This window comes from Crocodylus porosus, unplaced genomic scaffold, assembly GCF_001723895.1.
Source record: "Crocodylus porosus isolate Cpor-Errol unplaced genomic scaffold, CroPor_comp1, whole genome shotgun sequence".
Classification (NCBI taxonomy): domain Eukaryota; kingdom Metazoa; phylum Chordata; order Crocodylia; family Crocodylidae; genus Crocodylus; species Crocodylus porosus.
The window spans coordinates 10,614,290-10,629,377 of NW_017728907.1; positions in this window are offsets into that span (position 1 = coordinate 10,614,290).

Below are 15,088 nucleotides of genomic sequence, written 5' to 3' on the forward strand. Positions count from 1 at the left end.
ATAATTTCCAAGGTCAGCTGAGACGGCACATGCTTGGGCTGAGCCCACTGCTGCTGCTGCCACCAGGTTCATGAAAAAATGTGGATTTTCTCCTTTAAAAGAGAAAAACGTGGGAAACAGTGGGTTTCCCCTTGCAGGCTGGCAGTGTTCCAGCCTGCAAGGGGCTGCTTGGGGTTGCAGGGAGCGGGAGGAGGCTTATGCGGCAGGGGGCACCAGGTGCATGTGTGTGTGTGTGCACATGCACATGGCAGCCAGGCAGTGCTAGAGAACAGCTTCCCCAGCTCCCTGCGAGTAAGACTGGGGGGGGGGGGGCAGAGGTGACATGTTGTGGGGGGACCAGGGGGGAAGGTCACATGCCCCTCTCACCCTGCAGAATCAGCATTCACAGTGAGCATGAGGCTGTAGCCTGGCTGGATTGCCCTGGTGTGGGAGGGTGGAGTGGGATGGCAAAACTCATTGCTGCTGCCACTGCCAGGACTCCTGTGCCAGCCACACTGCCAGCAGCAGGAGGAGTAACAGATTGGGGTGGGGGCACTGCCCGCCTTCTGCTGTGGGTCAGGAGTGAAAGGCACTGGCAGGGCGAGCGGACTTCAAGTTGGGAGTGAGGGGTACCAGCAGACCAGGGAGTTGTGTGTTGGGAGTGAGGCATACCGGTAGGGTCAGGGGGCTGCAGGATGGGAGTGAGGGGGAACTTGAGTCCAAAAAGGTTGAAAACCACTGGTGTAACCAATATAATTGGCATGAGTGGATACACTATGGCATTTACATTGGTGAGATGACCAGCTTGCTGGAGGTAGACTCTTACCGCTAGGTGCCAGAAAAGCCAGCCACAGGCTGGTTCCATAGAGTTCATATGCTGTCCGGTGTTGGAATTAACTAGAGTTTTGCCCACACAACCTGTACGTTGATATAACTTACACCAGTGGGGGCCACACTTTTTGGGAGGCATGCCACAAAGTAAGCCCCACACCCTTCCTAGTGCCACTCAGATTCCCTTCCCTTGCCAAATCTGCTTTGCTTTCTGCTCCCTTTCCTACCTGCCACTTTGTTCCTTGCTCCCTCACTGACCTACTGTGTGCCACAGAGTGGCTGCCCTTGCCACCTGTTGCATGTGTGCTATGGATTGGTAGCCCCTGATTCACACCATTGCATGATTTCTTCTGACTTCCTGAGGGGAAACTTTACCTCAGAGTGTAATGACTTAGATGTAGAGCTGTACATCGCATATCTGATATAAAGGCAAAGTATATCAGTGTAACCATTTTGTGTGTCCTCCCCCTTTGACTGATTTTACTGAACAACCCTGCTGCAACTGGGGCCCATGATCACTTCGTTACACCTTACAATGCAGGAAGACATCTCATCTCATTGCTTTTCTTTTCTGCCTCATAGCGCTCCTAGTCTGAAAGTAGACGTAAGCACACCAACAAATCCCATTAGCAGGCATTTTCTAGATTAAACTGCACTGTGGTATGTCAAAGAGAAGTACTTCCTTGAGGCACTGTAATGTTATTTCGCAGAACTCTATCCATGCTGGTTTGGGGGTTTTTTTGCTTTTGTTTTTTAATTTTATTTAAGATTTGTCTCTGAGTTGATGCAATTCAGAACAATGCCACCATATGATCCAATGCCCCCAGCACCCAAACCACTGTTCAGCAGGTGGGCTGAGGAAGGAAGATTTGCTTCCACATCCACTAGTTTTGAACATGACGTGGATATCAGTGCTATCTGTTGTCAGTCTTCTTTTGTTTATGAGCTAGGAAAAAGCATAGCTTCTGTGTTGGCTTAAGTTGGCACCTTTCTTGTATGTTGCCAGGGTTGTCTGCAGATCTAGCCACAAGTACATGTCACTGTAATAGGCCATGCTGGAAAAAGGGATTCATCTCAGCCCCTACAACTACCAGGTTGTTTGTCTTATTACAAATGTTTGCCACATGGCTGGATGCGTTGTCATGAGCTGCAGTTGAATCTAAGACCTCTGTATCGAAACATACAAGCTGAAGATAAAAGATCCTCCTCTATTAGTGAATAATGTAACATGTTGGTAACCTTCTGCCTATGGCCCAAGTGCCAGTGAGGGGAGGGCAGACAGCTATACCCAGAGAAATACTTGAAACAACAATTTGCTGCAAAAGTTGGAAGAAGATTTTAAACAAATATGTGCAACCCAAGAGAACTCTTGTTAGCTCTGGTTTTAAAAGACAATGCTGTTCATGTTTTATCAACTGGAGGATGGAAATTTGGTTGGATCTCACACTGTGTTGTGTCTTTTAATTTCTGTTGCTTGCTGTCAGAATATATATATTTTTAAAGCAACTATTTTTGCCAATGCACCTTCTCAGTGGAAAGCTGGAAAATTGTTTGGTTCCAACCTATTTATTTTTAATTGTTTCCCTTTAGTTCCTAATGCCTGCAGCAGAATATTACCTTCCCCAGATAAACAGTAAGCACTGGAACCAGTAACCTTTCCAGGCAGGCAACCTGCTAACCTGCTTACTGAGAGAAGCTACAGAGTCTGTACCCACATTTCCAGATCACCCACCTCTGTGGACATCTGTTCCTGCCTCTCTCTATTCTTGAATTATCCCACAGCCCACTGTTAGCTCCTCATTAATCTAGTTCTTCCTTTGTTTCCTCTATCTTCAACTACAGATCTCTCTCATATACCCAATCCCTGTTTACCGAAGATTCATCAGTAAAACTATCTGATGAGCCCACCCCATAAGCACCTGTGTCAGAATATCTGGTGGCAGTACTAAGGCGGGTCTAATAACCACTGGCACTTACAGGCAACAAATTACAGCTCTTCTTTGCCTCTTTCTTTCCAAAAGCTGCAACCTGCAGTGAAATGTACCTACATCAGGAGCGGCTTCAAAATAGGACTTCAGAGATTCAGAAAGGAACTTTCTGCAAACACCTTTATGCTGTCACACATGCTGCCACTGAGAGTTGGCAGTTGCCTTCCTCTGCTAAGCTAGCACACTGTTCCTCTTCAAAGTCCCTCCCTAAAATTTTGTGTTACTGTGATGCCTATGGAAAAAAAATGGCTGCATTGCTAGGGCACTGAAAACACTTTCCAGCATGCTGGCTAATGCTGTCTTGTAGTCTCGTGCTTACCATCATCCATATCCATCTGCCACCTTTTTGTTTTATATGTTGATTATAAACATTTTAATGCAGGGAGTGGCCAAAAAAGGAGTAAGACATGAGGGCCCTACTCATTCCCATACTCTGTAGATAAGCACCCGGCTCTGGGAGTAGAGTTCATACATACTAGGTAGGTGCCAAATTACTTTGTGGCTAGGGGCAGACGTTACACATAAACTGGTTTAAGTGATCCGAAACTGGTTTAACCCTGTAACCGAACAGATGTTCAGTGTACATAAACCAGTTTAAAAATGGCTGAAACTGGTTTGAGATAAACCTGGTTGAATGTAGTATCAGACTTAACTGATTTCAGTTTATGCAATGTCTGTCCCAAACCCCTTCCTAGTTTAAATTAAACTAGAGTCCCCCAGCATCTCAGATACTTTGCAACTCTGGTTGGGGCTCAGCTCTCTGCTCCAGCCCAGCAGGGCTGGCCCTGCCCCTCTGCTCCCTGGCTACAGCTCTGGCAGAGACTACACATACAGCAGAGTCTGCCTGGCTTCCTCCTGCTGTCCTCTACCACCTCCCTACTCAAACAGGGATTCCCTCCTCCCCTCTGCCTTACATGGGCACCTCTCATCTTTAGCTAGGATACTACATACTGGCTATGGTCTGTGCTGTGGGAGACAGGACAGTGTGGGCTTAGGGCTTTGTGGAGCTAATCAACAGGTAGCTAGTAATGTGCTTCTGTTCCTTACTTGGGAAAAGTTGTTTAAGAAGAGCTTGAACTAATGAGAGGCTGTTGTTTCGTTTGATGGGCTGATAAATGCTAACAACTCCCTGTGTAACTCCCTGCTGTGCAACTCAATGCTCTGTTATCAACAGTGAGGGTAGAGGGGAACCCCTTCCTAATCAGAGCATCTGACGGGGCCTGGCCACATCCTCCCTTAGCTCAGCATTGTAAAAGGGAAGGGAGGGCATCTCTACTGCCCCCACCACTTCTAGCCTGAGCCACTGAAGGCAGGTTCCTGCATTTCTTCAGTCCAGAGGGGATGTCTGAATGGTTACAAACTGGTTTAGCCTAGCCAGGTTAGACTAACCTGCAAAGATTGAATCAATTCAGGCTCAGGCTTTTTGTATGTCTGTCCCTAGCCTGTATGTTAAATGGAGAATGGGTGACGGGCAGGTCTAGAGGGGTTGCAGCAGGGTGGCTGCACTCTCCTTTCTGATCACATAGCAGGAGCAGTATCCAGGCATTTTTCAAAGTCCTAAAGATAGTAAGAATTCCTTAGGACTCCCTTCCCCCCCGCAACCCAGTTCCTTTCCTCTCCATTCTTAGAGACGCATCCCCACCCTTTCTTCGTGCCTGCTGCTGTTCTGGGATGAACTTGACCCTGAGAAGTCTGGGCCAGGCAAAACAGGAGCTTCCCTTGCACAGCAGAGAAAGTGGCAGTGACAGAATGAGAAGAGAGGGGACAGGGAGCAAAGTGAAGACATGCCTCAGAGTATGGAGGGGAAGGGAGGCGGGGGATTCTTACCTCTTAAGGACTCACAAAAGTTCCCACCTGCTGGTCCTGTGGTGGGTTCTGCCTGCCCTGGTTGGGGTGTGTCAGGGAGGAGGCTGGGAGCAGGGGTACAACCAGCACTGGCCAGTGCTTCCACACAACCCCTCTGTTGTAAAAACCTGGAGTGGTGACATAGTGGGACCGTGGCTCAGGGCAAGCCACAATCCTTTCCCCATATGTCCCTAAAATAGGCGCTGGTGTTGGGAGCAGGGGCCAGTTGCTGCCTGTGGAACCAGAACACATTGCAGGTACATGTAGGGAGCAGATCATGGCTCTGACCCAGACCCTGGGCCTGTGTTATCACTGCTCCATGATCCTGGCCCTGGCCCATGTATCCTGCTCCCACACACCACTCCCCACCTGCCTGCAGCCCCATCCCATCCATCTGGCTGAGTGTGCTCTGCCCATGGGGATCCTGGGCCAGTCTCCATGGAGACCCTGCCTGCCCACCTACTCTGTCTGGCACCCCTGGTGGTGGGTGCAGGGCAAGCAAGCTGGGGTGCCCAGTCAGTGAGGCTGAGTTTGGTGGCGATGATGGAGACCATGGCTTTGGCAGCCAGAAGTGTGAGGGCAAAGTGAACCACCATTGCAGGAGCTGCTGGGAAACTGAGTCCAGCCGCTGGGCCACCCCCATCTTGCCACTGGGCCACCCTCACCCTGCCGCTGGGCTGCTGCCACCCTGCTACCATGTTGTCTGGACCTGTGGACCGCAGCTCCTGGTATGCCTGAGAGCTACGTATGGGGTAGGGGTATCCTACACTCCATTCCAGGCAGCACCTCTGCATGCAGGGGAACTGGCCACGCGCACTGTGGCCCAGTTTGTCCCCATGCACGTGGGCCAGGCAGGGCCAGTGGACCCACTGCAGACTGGACAGAATCACTTGACAGGCCACATCTGGGTTGTGGGCTGTATTTTGCTCACCCATGTTCTAGACACTCCCTATCCTGAGGGGATTCAGACATGCAGTCAGGAGTCAGGGCAGCAGGAAGCTAAATTGATCCCAGCTGCCCCTGGTTATTGAGTGGGCCTGACAGCTAGTGGTCTAAGTAGCCTGAGTCACCTCCGTGGACGTGGCTGCCGCCTTATAACCAATAGGCCTCTGTGAAGCAGCTAGTATTCATTTTGGATTCGGCCAGTCTGGGGGACAGTGATTCGGTGATTCGAATCTCTGTCCTGAATTGATTCAGCTGCTGCGAAATCAGCTGAATCTCCGAATCACACAGGCCTATCCCCTGTTGGCTCTCCTAGCCTCGGCGATGGCTGCCCCAAAGTCCTGGCTCTCTGAAAAAAAAATAGCCCACACTCACTGGCTGCTGCCAGGGGCAGCAGGCAGGGGATGGGGCCTGGCAGGGGTCCTCCCATGGTCCGCTCCCTGATCCTTCAGCCCCCACTCCCCCACCCCCTACTTACCAGCTCGAGGTCCAGGTCTGGCTCTCTGCTGCAGTAGGTAGGGTCTGCCCAAATCATCAAAGCTCTCCAAATCTTTTCCAAATTGATTTGTTCCTTTTAACTGGTCCCCTGATTCAATTTGGATTTGGAGATTCGGCCAGCCAGCTGGGCTGAATCTCCTCCAAATCGAATCAGCACCAAAAGCTTTGCACAGCCCTAATAATCAGCAGCATTTTCAAAGCCCTGTGGGCTACTCAACAGGACAGGTGTTTCTCTTTAGCCCTGGGCTGCTGACTCTTTGTTCTTAGTTTCCTGGCCCCTATACTTGATTTTGAGTTTCCCATTCCCTTGGTCCTAGCTGTTTGTTTCTAGTGTCCTAGGACTTGCTTGGTTGCTCCTGGTATCTTGTTCCCTGGGCCGTGCTTTTTAACTTCCTGGCATCATCCTTGTTCCTGCCCACTGGTTCCTGGTTCCTTCTTGCTAATTCCATATTTCAGGATCCAGCCTTGAAACTTGTGCTCTAGACTGCCTTTCTGGGCTCCTTGATGACTGTGTTTCAGACTCCGTTCCAGGCCCTCGTCCTGTGACCAGCTAGTTCATAGTTTAGCCCACATCTCAAAATGGCTATAGCTGCCTGCTCCAGAGCCCCTAGCCTAGTGCCTTTGGTCTGGATCCCTGCTTCCTGTTTCCCCCCTGGCTCATGTTCCTACCTAATGTGACCACCTGCATTCTGATCCCTTATAGATCTTGGACCTGTCCATTCCTGATCCCCTGACTCTAGTTGAGCCCCTGGCTTCCCTGAGCTTGTCTGTTTCTTATTGTATGATTGCACTGGCTGTGCCTTTCTGGGATCAAGTTCCAACCTCCTGTGTCCTAGCTGTACCCATGACACCCATCTCTCCCACCTCCTAGAAGTGTGCCCTACGCATTGGGTTATGGAGCAATCTTTGTGAGAGCGCATCCTCCCATCTTTTTACAGAAGCTTCTTGCACATTAGACACTGTTGTTCTTTTTTGAATCTGTCTCTAAGATCATACAAATAAATAGCAATAACCTCAGTGGGAGAAGGGTCTCTGGTTCACAGAAGTCAGGGATATTCACCAAAGCAATGTCTATGTCAAAAAAGAACGTGAGATTTCAAAGCACACTTGGATATTTGGATGTGTCATTCTCCTGCATTCCAATGGTGCTAAATCCTTCAATAGCTTTGAAAACATCAAAGGCAGAGCTGGCACAGAACATCCCAGTGGGTGATGGGGGAAGATCTGATATTGGTAAGCAGCTTATTTCCATCAAAAGCAACACAGCAGAAAGGACTACAAAGATTCTATGTAAGATCATCCAGGTTATTCTTCCTGTCAGGCACTGTTGCCCCCCAGGCTGTGGAGACCAAGGTGAGGAGTTAGTTGACCAGCAGAGAGGGAATTCGTTGTGAAATTTGTCTGGGCATTTGTTGACACAGTGTTGAAGACTTGTAAGAAACCTGGTCCCCAAAATGCAAAGTGAACAAGCAGCACTTCAGAAACCTCTGTAAGCAGGTGTTGTGCAAGGAATAAGTCACATGTCTAGAAAACATACTAGCAGTTCAAAATTTGTAAGCATGAATGGAGCCCAAAGATTATTGCATGGATAGACCAACACTAGGAGGTATTTGGCCATTCACTTACCTTTGTCAGGATGAAACTTACTTTTATGCAGTATTGCTTACTGATTCAAAAACTCCTTAATTTCCTAGATTCCCTCATTACAGGGTCAGTGATCTGCAGCCTCACAAACATCTTATAACATCATTTCACACACAATACTATAATTGGGGACGTGGTGGAATGGCAAGAAAAAATTAAACAATATATTTGCCTTCAAATCAAAACACTTGTTGAGGGCCAGTTGCAAGGATTCTGGTGTTCTGCTTTGAGAGGATACTAAAGTCTTCCTAGAGTTGCAGTCACAGTTTCTTCTTTTCTTTTCTTTTCTTTACCTATTGTCCCCTCTTCCTTTACTTTCCAAGGCAAACCTGACACTTGTCTCTGAATTCAAAGACTGCCTGTAATTCTCTGATTTTTTTTTTTTTTTTTCACTGCTTATGAGGAGCTTCCTGATAGCAATTGCTTTTATAGTTGCTTTGGAAAACCAAGAAAAGAAGAGTCATTTGGCTGGGTAATGAGCATGAGCTATAGGGGGCTGCTAGGTGATTTTTTAAAAAAGAGGCTTGCTGACCACAGACCAGAGCTCATTCTTTGTTCCTCTAAAGATTACTTGGTATATGTGGGCTCCACTCAGCAGTCACAGTCAAATGGCTGCCACTCTAATTATTTTATCCTTTCTGTTTCAACTGAATCTTAATAATGGATAAGAAGAAACAAAGCTGTGACTTGGCAGAAGAAAGGTGGTGTTGGGGTTACTGTAATCACTACCAAGCTATCACTGACATCATGATGGGGAATATGGAAGGAACAGACAGACGCATAGTCACCTTCATAAAAAGGACCCTGCAAAATGGGAGTCAGAGGGGGAGTTCTAAAACCATTGCTACTGAAGGGCATATTTCCATTAACTTCAGTGGGGTATGGTTCAAACTACACCCACACTGTGGCTAGTTAAGAATAATTAGGGTACATGATGGAAGAATTTGGCACAAGATTAAAAACTATCTTGATCTCTATTACTAATTTAACAACTGATAGGAAAGGGAGCATGATGATGTAGCCAGCTTTTAAGAGAGATGTAATCTGGTGTGACACCTAGATCTCGTGTGTATAAACTGGCGCGGGCTCCTGCTAGGTGCCGGTAACTCCCTGGGCTTGTGATAATTGCCTTGTGCTTGATTACAAATGACAGTCCTAGTCCTTTATCCCTTCCCTTATCAGTAAGGAAACAGAGATTTAATAATCTAATTAACCCCTCAGCAGCCTGCTTATGGCTCTTGTCATAGATTTATCCAAGTATTTAGGCATTGTAGGATGTAGGTAGCCATCTGATGAAGTTTTTGGAAGCAGCTATCCAGGTTGGGTGCTTAACTTCCATGGGAATTTTCTTATGATGTCCATATGTCTGTGGGTGCCTAAATACTTTAGCTGATCTGCATTTTGCCTCACTTACCCAGTAATAAAGCCAGACTTACAGGCTAAGTACAGATAGTCAAAAAGCCTGAGGCTGAATCAGTTCAATCTTTGCAAGTTTCTCTAAGCTGCTTAGATTGAACCAATAAGCAAGAAAATAGACATTCACTTTTGATTCTGGAAATACAGCCACATGCCTGCGGTGACCCAAGCCACAAGCCAGGGAGTAGAGCATGCCTCCATGCTCCGCTGGAGCAGACAGCTTGGGCCAAGGCTAGCCTACCCACCTGCAAGGGGGTGGTTTGCAGGGGAGGTTCAAAGCATTCTGGGATGCCAGGGGACTGTGAGTTGACTTGAATCTGGAAGGGATCTGTGACAGAAGTTCAATAAACTGGTTTAACCTAAATCCGTTAAGTCTGATACTACATCCATCCAGGTTATCTTAAGCTGGTTTCAGCCATTTTGAAAGCAGTTTATGTGCACAGAACTTCTGTTGTGTTACAGATTTGAACCGGTTTCTGATCACTTATACAGTAAAATCTTCGTTATCCGGCATTTAAGTAATCTGAAATTCTAGTAACGGGCTGGTTACTAGAATTCTAATTCTATTAATGGGGGGGAGCTCGCATGTGGTTGCTCGCTGCTGCTGCTCCACATGTGGCTGTCACTCTCCCTTCCCCCACCCCCCCCCCCCCCCCCCCCCCGTGTTATCTGAAAATCCCTGCCGGGTTATTTCAGATACCCAGAATTTTTACATAACCAGCAATCCACTTACCCCAGAGATGCCAGATAACAAAGATTTTACTGTATTGGTTTATGTGCATCTTCTGTCCCTAGCCATAATGGCCACATCCCTATGAGCAGTGGCATGTAATTGACATGAGAAAAAGGCAGACACACAAATTCATGCTTCTGCTTTTTTCCCTGGTGCATGCCCCTTCACGTGAAGCTAGCGCAGGTAAAAATGCCCTGGGTGTGTTGGGGGTGCTGGGGCCAGCACCTGGGTTGGCCCAGCAGCCTTACCTGGGGGCCTCCTGGGGCTCCAGTGGCAGTGATCCGAGCATATGGAGCCTAGCCAGCAGCTTGAACATGGCTGGCCAGGCTCTGGTTTTGCATGGCACACGTGCACTGCCCTGTGTTTTTTCCGTGCACCGTTTTTGATACAGGGATTTCCAGGTATCTAAGTTTGGCTCCACACTGCAAATAAGCAACATGGAGAACCAAATCATATGTGCAGGGTGTGTTTTGTGGTACCTCAAAATTCATTTGCATGTGGATACAACCAATGAGGGCTGTATGGCTTGCTTGTCTGGGCAACCAATTGGTGACCTGCCCTGGGACCTCAGTGGGTGAGGGTTGCCTGTGGTCTGGTGGGAGGCTAGTGTTCTGAGAAGCATAATGAGCTCCTTCTTCCATTATTACTGGTCTGTAACCCTGCCCAGGATGTGCCAGACACTGAAGAGCAACAAACTAAGATGTATCCTTGTCCTAGTTCAGCAGTGCTGGCCAGCAGCTATGGGGAAAGGAGTGAGGGTAGGCAAAGATTTTACCCATTTCCTACCACTTTCTACTTACCTGCTGTCAGGTATAGGGAACAATCAGACACACAGCACGTCCTCTGACCCTAACGGCCATATACCTGAAAGAAGTGTGAGGGAGGCTCTCACTCCCATTGTGCAACGAGCCTCTAATGCTGGCAGTGCAGTTCCATCTGATCCCTACAATGTGGGACCCTACACTATCAGATGACAGCAGGGCTGGAAGTAAAATGGCTTGGATAATGCTGCAGTCTTGCGTCTCGTGTGTGATCTGTGGTGTTTGTAGCATAAGATCTGTTATTTTTCTCTCCTTGGTATAATTTCTCTTGTATATGTAGCATGAGTTGTATTTCTGTCTTCTGTATGTGTTTTGTGTCATATATGTGTTTGTGGTGTGTAAGTGGTATATTCTGTATTTCTCTTTTTGCATATGTTTAGTGTTGCATACGGGGTGCATTTGTGGTGCTTTGGGGATGGGCTTTGCAATAGAAATCTGCCTCTAATCATTCTCACTCTAGAAACCGGATCAGAAACTCTGACACTGCTGCCCCAACAACTGCACTGAGCACTAGCTTATAAGAATGCATGGATGTATGTACTTTTCTGTCAACCTAGAATAAGTAGCTTTGAAAATCCTGTCCAGTTCCCAAGGGGTAAGTCCACAATCCCATCCCCCAGAATCCTCCAAAGTCAATAAGTTGGCCTCTGGGGTCAGGACTTATTAGAAAAGGAGTCAGAGCTTTGTAAAAGATTTATCTGGTAGAAAAGGAATGAGCAGTGGATACATCTCATTAGATAGGCACACAATTAATGAATACTGTTTTACCCTCTAGGTTGCTAATAATTATACCTCTCAGTGAGTGCATCTACAGATGCAGTTAATGCAAAGCAATAAACTCCGGTGCGTATCACACCAGAGTTTATTGCTCCTGGGCACACTGTTTGAACATGCGCTTGGTACTGCAGCACGCTGAGCTGGGTCAGAGCAGCCCATCTGGCAGGGGCCCCAGGGGTCAGCCTGACAGTCTGGGACTGCTTTCCCCACACCCAGCTCAATACTGTGCCCGCCTCTTCCCCCAGGAGCAAAAAAGAAGAGAGAAACTGTAATCTAGAAGATCTGATAGCTATAGTGCCTTATGGGGATGCTTCTAAGCTGTTGTGTCTTGGTCCAGGAAGCATCTAAGTCACAAAAGAGCCTCATCTGCCTACTTATGTGTATGTAAGAGCTCAGAGTATTTGCTGCATCTCAGAGAAAGCTTATTCCCCCTGACATCCATGTCTTCATCCCATCCCCTTCCTGGGCCAGGGGTGGGCACAGGTGCAAGGGTCTCATCAGGAAAGCCCACTCCTAGTGACTGCACCCTGCTTGGGACTGGGTTGTGTTTGAGCAGGGAAAGAGGAAACTGCCCTGGGGATCACATGGGGGTCAAGCCTAGGGTCAGGGAGGACTGGGTTAGAGAACTTTTAGAGGGGATGGACATGTTCAAATCAGCAGGTCCAGATGCTCTCCACCCCAGGGTGTTAAGGGAATTGGCAGGGGTTATCGTGGGGCCCCTGGCACAGCTTTATGAGCACTTGTGGTGGTCTGTCCAGGTGCCGGACGACTGGAAGAGGGCCAATGTGGTGCCCATCTTTAAAAAAGGGAAGAGGGAGGACCCGGGCAACTATAGGCCCGTTAGTCTTACTTCAATTCTGGGGAAGCTCTTTGAGAAGATTATCAAGGAGCACATCTGTGATGGGCCAGCAGCAGGGATGATGCTCAAAGGCAACCAGCATGGTTTCAGTAGAGGCATGTCCTGTCAGACCAACCTGATTGCCTTCTACGATCAGGTCACAAAATCACTGGACGCAGGCGTTGCGGTGGATGTAGTCTTTCTGGACTTCAGAAAGGCCTTTGACACCGTCTCCCACCACATTCTCATTAAAAGTCTAGGTGACTGTGGCATTGATGCCTAGACAGTCAGATGGATTGCAAATTGGCTGAGGGGTCGTACTCAGAGAGTGGTGGTGGACGGGTTGTTTTCGACCTGGAGGGAAGCAGGCAGTGGGATCCCCCAGGGCTCAGTCCTTGGGCCTGCACTATTCAATTTCTTTATTAACAACTTGGACAATGGGGTGTAGAGCAGCCTGTTTAAATTCGCAGATGACACCAATGCGAGAACACGGTCAGCAGGGCTAACCGTACCTTGTTCTCCATCCACAGATGCATCACAAGCAGGGTCAGGGAGGTGATCCTCCCCCTCTATATGACATTAGTAAGGCTGCAGCTGGAGTACTGTATCTGGGCACCACACTTCAGGAGGGTTGTGGACAGCATTGAGAGGGTCCAGAGGAGGCCACTTGCATGATCCGGGGACAGCAGGGCAGACCCTATGAGAAGAGGCTATGGGACCTGAACCTGTTCAGCTTTCGCAAGAGAAGGCTGAGGGGGGACCTGGTGGCTGTCTATAAACTTACTAGGGGGGACCAGCGGGGTTTGGGAGAGACCTTGTTCCCCCGAGCGCCTCCTGGAGTAACAAGGAATAATGGCCATAAGCTGCTAGGGAGTAGGTTTCGACTAGATGTTAAAAGGCACTACTACAGAGTCAGGGCGGCTAGGATCTGGAACCAACTTCCAAGGGATGTGGTGATGGCTCCTACCCTGGGGGTCTTTAAGAGGAGGCTTGACGTTTACCTGGCTGGGGTCATTTGAGCCCAGTTTTCTCTCTTGCCCATGGCAGGGGGTTAGACTAGAAGATCTACAAGGTCCCTTCTGACCCTACATCTATGAATCTATGAATTTCTTCAATGTGAATGTTTATGCAGCAGCTAATATTGTTGCTAATGGAATCGACGGACTGTAAGGGTGATGGGATAGTTATATGCCATATAGGTCTGGAAAATGTGTCTCCAAGTGAGAGACTTCACGTACTCAATCAATGTCATTTATCAAGTGGTAACTTGATCATGGTCTTTAAGTACCTACCTGGGGAAAAGATTTATGATTGCAGAGGGCTCTTTAATCTTGCAGACAAAGGCAGCACAGGAAGCTAGACAGATTCAGACTGGAAATAAAGTGCATATCTTTTAACAATGAAGATAAGTAACTGTTAAGACAATTTAACTAAGGAGGTGGTGCATTCTGTATCATTTAACCCATTAAACAGAGATTGACTGTTTCTCTCTACAAAACACTTTCTACTAAACCTGTAGTGATGGGCTTGCTGCAAGAGTCACTGGGTGAACATTTCTGGCCCATGTGGATAATCACAGTGGTGCTTTCCTTTACTTAATGTCTACCAATCTATAGCAGTCACTAGCTATCCCTTAGCTTTTAGATGTATAGGTATTTTGTTTGTGCTACAGTTTGCACTATGGCTACATTATTTTTGATCTAGCATCCTTTCTACCCTTAGAAGCTATGATTCTTTATTATCCTGGCCAAAATAAATTAGATAGGCAAATGTTTTGGGAAGTGGGGGGAGAGGGAAAATACATGTTTGGCCATCCTGATACTATTGACAGTCAGGTCAAATTTACCATATTGTTCATCTGAAAAAAAAAGTCAGGACCAGCCATTTTTGTTGAACCATAAGCTGGTCTAGTATGTGTCCTCACACAGCTGATCTAACTGAGCAGTGAAAACAGACATCCCTGTTGTCCCACAGGGTGTGGCCCCTGCTACTTCTGGGGCTTCAAGGACCAGATCCTATGAGACAATGGTCCTAAGTGTTGCACCCTGACCTGGGGTGCAGCAACTTGAAAGCACACCCAGGGAATTCCCTTCAGGTAATTCACAGGACTTGCATGTTACGCTGTCAGGATGCACACCTACAAACAGAGAACCCTTGGGGTTCTCGCACTTGCAGCTGTGTGCCTCAGATAAGGGCATGGCAGCTTGAAGCCTTAGCCTGGAAATCCCCTATAAGGGCAGTCCCAGGGCACGTCAGCAAGTGCAGAGTGGGGACTCCCATGTGGGTTCCCTGCACTAGGGCTGTGAAAAATGGGCCCTATTTGATTCGGATTCAGCCTGAATCAGGGACAGTGATTGGATTTGTTCATTTGGATCGCTGTCCCTGACTCGATTTGGCTAAACTGAATCTGAAGATTCGATGCTGATTCAGTGAATCAGTGATTTGGACACAGGCACAGCTTTAAACGTTTTTTTCTACATACCTTGAGGTAGCAGGTGTGGCTTGTGATTGCTGCGATGCTGGAGTGCATGGAGCATCCCACAAGAGCATGGGGGCTTTCCAGCATGCTTGGCAGCGAACCCGGAAATGGGCCAGAAGTACTTCCAGTCCACTACTGGGTCTGCCAGGGAGCGCACTGGGGGGTTCCCCTGTGCCCCCTGGCTCAGCAATCAGTTGCAGGGGGACCCCGGGTGCCCCCCAGACCGAGGAGGTGCCAGTAGCCAAGCTGGGGCAGTACAGGCCCCCACCCCCACGCGCTGCCCGGTGGACCAGGAAG